The sequence below is a fragment of the Tasmannia lanceolata genome, unplaced genomic scaffold, assembly GCF_043159265.1.
Source record: "Tasmannia lanceolata isolate RefF3 unplaced genomic scaffold, GAP_Taslan_0.1 ptg000018l, whole genome shotgun sequence".
Classification (NCBI taxonomy): Eukaryota; Viridiplantae; Streptophyta; class Magnoliopsida; order Canellales; family Winteraceae; genus Tasmannia; species Tasmannia lanceolata.
In genome coordinates, this window is record NW_027518695.1 from 22,742,755 (window position 1) to 22,752,330 (window position 9,576).

Sequence of the window (9,576 nt, forward strand, 5' to 3'; positions counted from 1 at the left end):
ACCTATCCTGAACATGCTCAGGATTCACAACTCTAAATAAAAAAAAGAGAGATAACTTGCCTGGACTAGGCATTGACCTTGAAATGTAAAACCGGACTCAACAATTGTACTGACCATGATGACTGATTCGCATAGGGGAATGCCCCTAGTTCAAGGATTATGAGAGTGAACTCTGAAGGACTTAGCAAAATATTCTTGAAAAAGGCTGTCCTTAGAGGAGGAAGAGACCAAGGATACAAGCAAGATTGGATCATATGGACCAGGCATGATCAGATCATGAGATTGCATAATCGAAAAATTGTGAGATTCTGTTCCTGCCAGTTAGGGGATGGCATGAAGATACGATCGAATCGTATGACAGAAGAATGAAAGACGCACGATCAAGAAATTAGATGAGATAGCATAAGATTGCTTTCAACGGATAGATCATGAATGACTAATCCTATGAGATCTTTGGAAATGATGGGATTTATATCCTAACCCCAAAGGGAAAGTTTTTAATCTTCACACATTTTATCAGTGTTACCTGAAGGCATCAAACCCTAATCCTAATCTAGCGGAGTGGAGAGAGGATCTCGACTCATGACTTTGTTCGTGTATCTAAGGACCGATCGTAGCCATTGGAAGATGGACTACGGCCTAATCTAGACACAAATGGGTAGGATATCCTAAACTAGGCTCACACACGTGATGCACATGTGTTCGTATACTACATGCATGTGTGGGTTAATCTAGGGGTAAGGCCAAGAGTTCCCTTAGCGCGAATCCCTGTTCGATATACTGTACCAGTGTCCGGCGTATCAGTACGTGAACAAGAGATCCGTTTACGTACCATAAAGGTACTAGGCTAAGTGTGGAATGCTTCTCTAGCACAGAGGCACCAGGTGATGAAATCCCAGTCAACCATGCTAGATAACACTCCGGGTTCCTAAAATAGGACGTGTGTGCACGTGAGATGCAGAGTTTAGATGCAAGTGATGTAAGTGTGTGCAATATGTTTGCGCAATCTATGATGCCTTCAGGTTTTGTTAAATTAAGTTTGAGTAAAATGTGATGAGAAAATAAAACAAGACAAACTAATCTGACAAGTATACAAGAGATAGAGTTTTCATGAGCCAGTTAAAATAGATTCAAATGAGTTATCCTTTGGAATTGTGATGAAGTTAGGTGGTCCCCAGCAGAGTCGTCAGACTGTGGGAGCAGATCCCGCGAGAGGGGTGTGGGGCGCGAGCCGCCACGCGCTCTCTCTTGGTCTCTCGTACCCACGCGATTGGCGTGTGCCTTTTAGTATTGATTTCGTCTTTTATGTGAACTTGGGATCACTAAGGTAATCCGAATTCCACACGAAAGAGAGTGACAGAGTCGCCACCTAGATGTGGGATCTAGGACCCATAATCAACCAGAAATCTAGACTCGCTACCTGGTTACGAGAATGGAAGGTATGGGGAGTTATCCGCCACATGCACCATTCCTGCCCGATAATCGGTCTTCGATTCCAAAAGCTAATTCTTTTAAATTTATTTTAAATAGCTCATTCAACTCTATGTTAATGTGCGAACTAAGTGACATGCATCCTATGATCTAATTTTAATGTGAATCCTAGATGTGTATCTTGATTTATTAATTTGTCTGGATTCATTCTAAGTGAAAGTTCTCCTAGAATTCTAATTTCATGGAAAGCCCTAAGTGATTTGATTAAGCATTTACAAGAAAATTAATATCCAAAACACCACAATTTGTTGTGGTGCCGACTCGCGGGTGGTATGCCGTCAGACATCCAAGCTGCCTACGTACCCAAGCCTCACTGGGATCAGAGTCGACGTAGTTCGGTGCACCTAAGCTAAGTTACATATGCCTAACTCAACTAAGACACCGACCTTGACGGGATTGACTGTTTCAACAGTTTTAAGAGGAGTTGTTTAATTCAAGTTGAGGATTTTATTATCTTAGGATTTCATCTAAGATGCTATATGATTCTTATCTAAATGCAAGTTGTCCCTTAGACTAATGCAGGTTTGCCTACATCCTAGTTTACTAGGCATGTCCTAAGGAAAGATCGGGCGACTAGTGTAACTAGACCTATGGTACGGTTGCTATTCATAGCAAGCGTCCGTGATGAGGCTGGACTCCTAACTCTAGGACTCCTTAAAACCTAGGACACGGCACGACACCAGTGTTCCTAAATTGGGCTCTAATAGTTCTTAGATTGGAAACCATAATCCAATGGTTCCGGAAGACTCGAGACAAATTAATTCAAATTCTTGAAGTTAATTAATTTCAGATTTCATGGATTTTCGATTTATGGACACTTGAGGATTACCAATGGCTCTAGGGTTTACCAATTTCGGCCCAGAATGACATCCAAGGGAGGGAATCGTGCGCTCTTTCCTTGTGCAATTTAATACTTAGGTTATAGCATCTTATTGCCTGGCAGATCTCAGGATTTCCGTGGACAGTAACCTCGGAGCCAACAGCATGCTATAGCTTAAATATTCAAATTGTCAAAGATCGGTTGCAATTGGGATACGATTATGGATGCACTGGCCATTTTTCCAGGGAAATCTAAAGATCCTAAAATTTCTGTTTCAATGGATTAAGGAAGGAACATGTGACAGAATTTAAGGTTCTTTGGAAATTTTCACAATGACTTTTAATTAATTTCGAATTTTCAATGGATTTTATCAATTTTAAGCATATGAGTGATTTTACAAGTGAAATTATTGCAAACGAATTCGAAATGAGTTGAAATTTCAACAGCAGCAAGATGGGAATGTATGTAGCTTACTGGATGAGTTTTGTAGATTTTTACGTTAAATTCATATTTAATTTCGATTTAACAATTAATTGACCAGATTGCAAAATAACACAGAAACTACTAGCAATAGAAATCTAAATTCATGGAAATTTCTAAAGAAATAAGATATGAATAAAAACAGCATACTGTGAGAATTTCATGAATTTTGAAAACCATTTACTATCAATTTCGGATTTTTCAATTTTCAGACCAGATTATGAATTAACACTACATCCCATATGCAAACAGATCCAAATCACTTGAAAGTTTTACAGTAACAAGGAATATGGAATATAAGACTACTATAAAAATTTTAAGAATTTTAATGGTGATCTGGTGTCAGTAACAATTCTCACAAAATCTGATAATTTTCAAAGAAAAATAAAATAATATACCAAACAAAATCCAACAATTCTCAAAAATTCATGGTAGAATGTGTCAGTATCATATTATTTTTCCACGAAATTTCATTAATTTTGGAATCTGTTTAGTATATAATTCATTTTTCTTCGTCAAAAGAGGTTTTTTTTTGAAGAGTTTTCACGATTTTCGGAAAAATTCGAAAAAATTCGGAAAAATTCGAGAACAGTGTACCTACCTGTGGTGAAGATCTCCGCCCAATCCAAGAGTAAAAAAAATCTGAAAAATCCTGCCGCCGCCGATCCGCTCTGCCGTCTTTCGCTTTCTCTTTCTTTCTTTTTTTTCTTTTTTTTTGTTTCTCTCACTGTTGATAGAGGGAGTGATTAGAAGAGATAATGGAAGAAGAATATGTCTTAGAGGGAGTGATTTGAAGAGATAATGGAAGAAGAATATATTTTTTCCTCTCTTTTTTGATATGGATGGGAAGGAAGATATATATAGAGAGAGAAAGAGAGAGAGAGAGATATTAGTGGAGAGCCCATCATGTTGTCCTTCTTAGTGGAGAACCCATCATTGCTCTTAGTGGAGAGCTACCATCATTGCTCTTAGTGGAGAGCCCATCATTGCTCTTAGTGGAGAGCTACCATCATTGCTCTTAGTGGAGAGCTCATCATGTTGTCTTTCTTAGTGGAGAGCTACCATCATTGCTCTTAGTAGAGGGCCCATCATTGCTCTTAGTGGAGAACTACCATCATTGCTCTTAGTGGAGAGCTCATCATGTTGTCTTTCTTAGTGGAGAGCTACCATCATTGCTCTTAGTGGAGGGCCCATCATTGCTCTTAGTGGAGAGCTACCATCATTGCTCTTAGTGGAGAGCTCATCATGTTGTCTTTCTTAGTGGAGAGCTACCATCATTGCTCTTAGTGGAGGGCCCATCATGTTGTCTTTCTTAGTGGAGAGCTACCATCATTGCTCTTAGTGGGGGGCCCATCATGTTGATCCAAATTTAAGCAAATGCTCAATACGGGCCCACCGACGGGTCCAAATTCTCTCTGGCTCGGATTCTCGTGAATAATCACTCTCAACAATTATCAGGACGACGCAAAACATGACAGAAATAACCGAAAAGATTGAGAAAACAAGCGGACACGGGAATGGAAAACACTGACGGACTGACAGCGAAACCCTAATTTATTTATCGATTAAGGCAGAGCAAAATGGGGTGTCTACACTTATATATATGGAATAGTATATTAGGTGAATTATGTGAGTAAGCATATGTGTGAATATATACATGTGAGTATATGTATGTGCCCATAGCAGACTTCTCTATAACAGCTCTTATTTTGTTGAAAGTACATAACAGCCCTCGCAGCATTGAGAATTAGATTTGAATTGGTATCTTATTGAAAATGCATAACAGTTTATTCAAACTCTTAGTGGTGTGAAAAGACACAGGAAAAATTCTATTTCACTAAAGGTTTATACTGATATCATTGCTTCAAGGAACTGTGTTATCTTACACTATTCAGTTAAAATATTTTTTTAGTATGGATAGTTGCATAGAATTACCATATTTTGTTTCTATAGTTTTGAGTACATTTAGTTCTGATAATAGTGCAGTACAAATTCTATTGGTGGCGTATTATTTGTTAATAGTAGCAAGATTTGTTTGTACCTGAATGATTAATAATGGTAAATTTTGGTAATGTAGTACATAACTGATTATACTATTTTGTTGATATCATTGAAAAAAAGATAGCTACATAGTATTGCTACCGCTATGATAATCATTTGTTACCTAATTTTGATGAAAGCTTGATAATAATAGAAAAGGATTTAATCATGCCTTACTTTAATGACGGTGCTGCTAATTATTTAGACATTAGTAGCCTCATCGCTGCAAGGCGATGAAGGCGCTAGCTTAAGCCCGGCCTCAGGGGACTTGCTCAGTCTTGGTGGAGCTTCCCCTCTTTTATTTAGAGATTTCTCTAGTTTTTTAGAAGCCTTTTAGATGATAGTTTCTCTTTCTCATTTAGGAGACCATTGTGGTCTTATTAGTGAGTTTTATCATAGGAGACACGCTTTGTCTCGTTAGGCGGCTCTCCTCTGGGAGCAAGCCTCGTTGCTTAGAGTCCGCCTTTTCCCATTGGAGGCATACAGCGCCTCATTTGTAGAATCTCCCCTGGTTTCTCTCTCTTTTGAGTTAAAAGACATGCTATCTCTTATTTGTCCCCCCCTTATAGAGTGTTAGAGAGTCTACGACTCATTTATCCTTTTTAGTGGTAGTATTAGGGAGTCTTTGACTCATTCCTCCTTTAAGTTGTAGTATTAGAGAGCCTTTGGCTCACTCGTCCTTTGGATGACATTGTTAGAGAGTCTTTGATTCATTTGTTCTTATTAGGGAGTCTTTGATTCATTTTGTCCTTATTAGAGAGTCTTTGACTCATTTCCCCCTTTCCTTTAGTTGTCTTTAGGAGCTTCTCCTTAGTGTGGTCGTCGCTCTTATTCGCTAGAGACTTGCCCAGTCTGATTAGAGCTTTGCCTTTTGGGGTCTTAGACCATTTCATCATCCTTGTTTATTAGTTTATCTTGTATAGGGGTTTCCCCTATTTGCCCTAGGGTTTGGCCCTAGGGTTTTTGCTTTGTATGTTCCCTCCGGTCTTTGACCAAAAGGGTGAAATCAGAAATTTAAAATCCAAAAATATTGAAATACCTTAAAATTCAAAAACATGTTAAAACATATAAAACTCAAAAACATTAGAAATTTGAAATTCAAAAACATTTTGAAAATTATAAAAATATCAAAAACGTTTGAAAAACATTAAAAAACCTTAAATCAACTAAAGTGTTAGGTTTTAGTTAGGAGAGTTCGATTTTCGAACTACATTGGCTTGATCCTCTTCCACGAGGTACGTAGTGCAGCTTGGGATCCGTATCCCAAGTCCAGCCAAACTTTTTGTAAATAATATTTTAAACTTTCTTCAAAAACCTTTAAAACCTTGTTTTTCAAAAGATCTGCCTCTAGAGTTAGGAGTTTTTCCTAGATAGAGAGTTTTAAAGTTAGGTGTTTCTTTTGATAGGTTGTTTGTTTGTTTGTTTGTTGTGTGCTTGTTTTAGAGTTAGGGGTCTGTCCTAGAGTTATAGGAGCGCCTCCGTCCGGTCAGTTGGCGATTCACATCGCCGAGTGATGACTAAAGTAGGATACGTTAGTCCACCCTTGGTTTTCCTTAGGAAATACAGCCTAGTTACACATAGCTTGTAGGAACCACCTGCATTAGCCTAGGGCTAATCTGCATTTAGTTAGGGCATATAGGGTGTCCTAAAATCCACAATTCACTGGAATTTAAATAATCGTATAAGAAACTTTAATAACTGGTTCGGTCTTTTAGATCGAGTCTAGGATAGAGGTCTAGGTGTCTTAGGCATCCTAGCTTAGAATAGGCGCGAAGAACTACGTTGCCTTGATTCTCGTGGAGGCGGGGATACGTAGGCTTCTTTGGATGAATACCAGACCATCCGAGGACTCGGGCTAATAATTTAGAGTCTTAGGATTTGTTGTGTAGTTATTGTATGATTTGATATGTTTTCTTACTTTTTTGTACTAATCCTATACCTTTAGCTATAGCTTGCATGTGTTCGCACATTAGAACTTAGACATCTATTAGGCATGTCACTCATAACCTAGCTATGCTTAGGTGACACATCTTTCATTTTATTTTATATGTGTTTATTATTTTTATCCTCAGGAAATGCATGCTTAGGTAGACGACTCCTGAGGATTGTTCCCATTTCACATGATTTTTACCCAAACTTCTTTGGAGTTAATAATAAATGGCATAAGAGACCAAGTGCTTGCACTCGGACGAATCGGGGGTGCTCTCAGACCTTCCCCATTCGTAACCAGGCACGAACCCATATATATTTCTGGTTATCCATTGCACAGAGGATTTGATTTTAAGGTTCCATGGCATATCCATGGATGGCGACTCTGAGTTTATTTTAGGTATGTCTCGGTTTCGAGCCTTGGTTCCGGATCAGGACATATCTCTTTCTTTTTATATCGCCACTCGTGCTATGCTATGAGGGTGGCATCCATTTTGAGAGTTCCTTGGGAGAGCTCTCCATTCACGTGGATGATCCAGAGGGTGTTAGGGACCAGTTCCCTCACCGCCTTCCTCGGATCGGGGTCCACACATACTCCTAACTCTAAGACACCCCAAACATCTAGAACAGACTCCTAACTCTAGAGGAAGATCTTTTCAAAAACTGTTTGTTAGAAAACTTTAAAAGCTTTTTGTGCTTTTCAAAAGGTTTAAAATGATTTAATTTTTAAGGTTTGACTGGACCTGGGATAAGCATCCCAAGCTGCTTACGTATCCCATGGGAGGGGATCAAGCCAACGTAGTACGAAAACAGACTCTCCTAACTACTCTCATGATGACATTTAACTTTTCAGATGTTTTTGGATTTTCATGTCTTTCAAGTGTTTTTGTTGTTTTTTACTCAAGAGGACAGATTCCTATCATTATAAGGGTATGACAGATTTTTCATATATCGTAAAGGTTGGACAGAATCCTATACTTTGCGGCCGGGAGGGGGGAGGGTGGACAGAATCACGACTCTGCAAGGGTTAAACAGAATCCTATGCCTTGCAAGGATTTGACAGAATCTGAAAGGTAGGACAGAATCCTAACTCCCTATGATGGTAAGACTGATTCCTGAAAGACTGACTCTCTGGCTAAGAACATACTCCTATGCTAATGGATTGACTCTCTGGCTAATGACAGATTCTTATGCTAATGAACTACTGGTAACTCTAAGAGAGGGTGCTATCTAGACAAAGCATGTCTTCTAGAAGAAGGGGAGACAAATAAGGATGTTTATGAGACTAGGCAAGTCTCCTAAAAGAGAGAACACTATGACCGATGAGACAAAGCCTGTCTCCTATAGGAAGAACGACTAACTCTAATGAGACATTGAATGTCTCCTATAGAGGGCTCCAAGTAACCTTATCACTGCCCTTGCAATGACAAATAGGGTTAGGGTAACTACCAGACCAAATTGGTCTTTACCTAATAGGGGTACAACTTATAAGACTTGCGGTAGTCTCCTATGGGTTGACTCACTAATGGGACAAACCTTGTCTCCAAAATGTATAACTTTTCTATCAAGACATAGCTTATCTCCTAAAGGGGCTCTAGATATCTCTTTCATTGCCCTTGCAGTGATAGAGGGTATCTAATATCTAAGGGATATCTAAAGACTGGGCTAGTCTACTAAATAAAGAAGGGAATGCTATTTGGATCGAGCAAGTCCCCTAAGGATGGGCTTGGGCTAACACCTTCATCGCCTTTGAAGAGGAAGGGCTATCTAAGATTCAAAGGTACCTAAAAGGCTAGGAAGATCATTACCTAAAGAAAGAGAAAGAAGACAGAAGACAGCAGTACAACCATGACAAGATGAGTCCCTCTAAAGATGGGCTTGGGCTAACGCCTTCATCGCCTTTGAAGGAAGAATCAGTGTCTAAGAGGTGTTTAAAGGCTAAGAAGACTCTCTATGAAGAAGAAGGAAGAAAGAGGGTATACCATGACCATGTAAATTCCTCTAAAGAATGGGCTTGGGCTAACGCCTTCATCGTCCTTGCTACGATAAGGGCTTGCTAATGTTCAAGGGTATCTATAACGCCAAATACTTTCTCCTAAAGAAGAGAAAAGAAGACAGAGGGTACTACCATGATCCGGTATGTCCCTCCAAAAATGGGCTAGGGCTAACGCCTTCATCGCCAACTAAGCTAAGCATGAATCAAGCATCAAAAGCACACATTTGCATTCTACATGGAAGCTAAAAATTTGTATTGAAAATCACACTATCCAAATGAAAAAAATAGCAAAATTGATACACATCAAAGTCGTAGAAGACACATTAGGGAACATTTGATTAGTTATGTACTTTTGCTGGTTCTCGCCGAAAGTGGCCTAAAATGACAATTTCCGGGCAAATTTCAGATTTCAATTCTACAATTTTGCTTTTCAAAAGTTCTAATTTGGTTTTGCAAAATAGAGGATCAAAAATACATTTTCAAGAAAAGTGTTCGACTACAAAGTTTTTGAAAATTGATCAAATAGACTTTTATCCGTTGACAATTTCGGCTGGATCTTGCCGGAAAACGGCCATTCCCGATCAAATCCAAATCTGGAAATGTAGTATTTTTGGCTGACATCTTAAAAGTAGTATAATATTTTCATTTTTTGTCGTTATGAGGCCTGTAAGATGCCAAATCGAAGATCTCGGAAAGATCTACAACTTCCTTGTGTATCACTTTTGCTAGATCTAACAAGATGTTAGTGAAAAATTAAAAATTAAATCTGGACAGCATGTAATTCAACACAATTTCATGACATTTCACATCAAAACTTCAT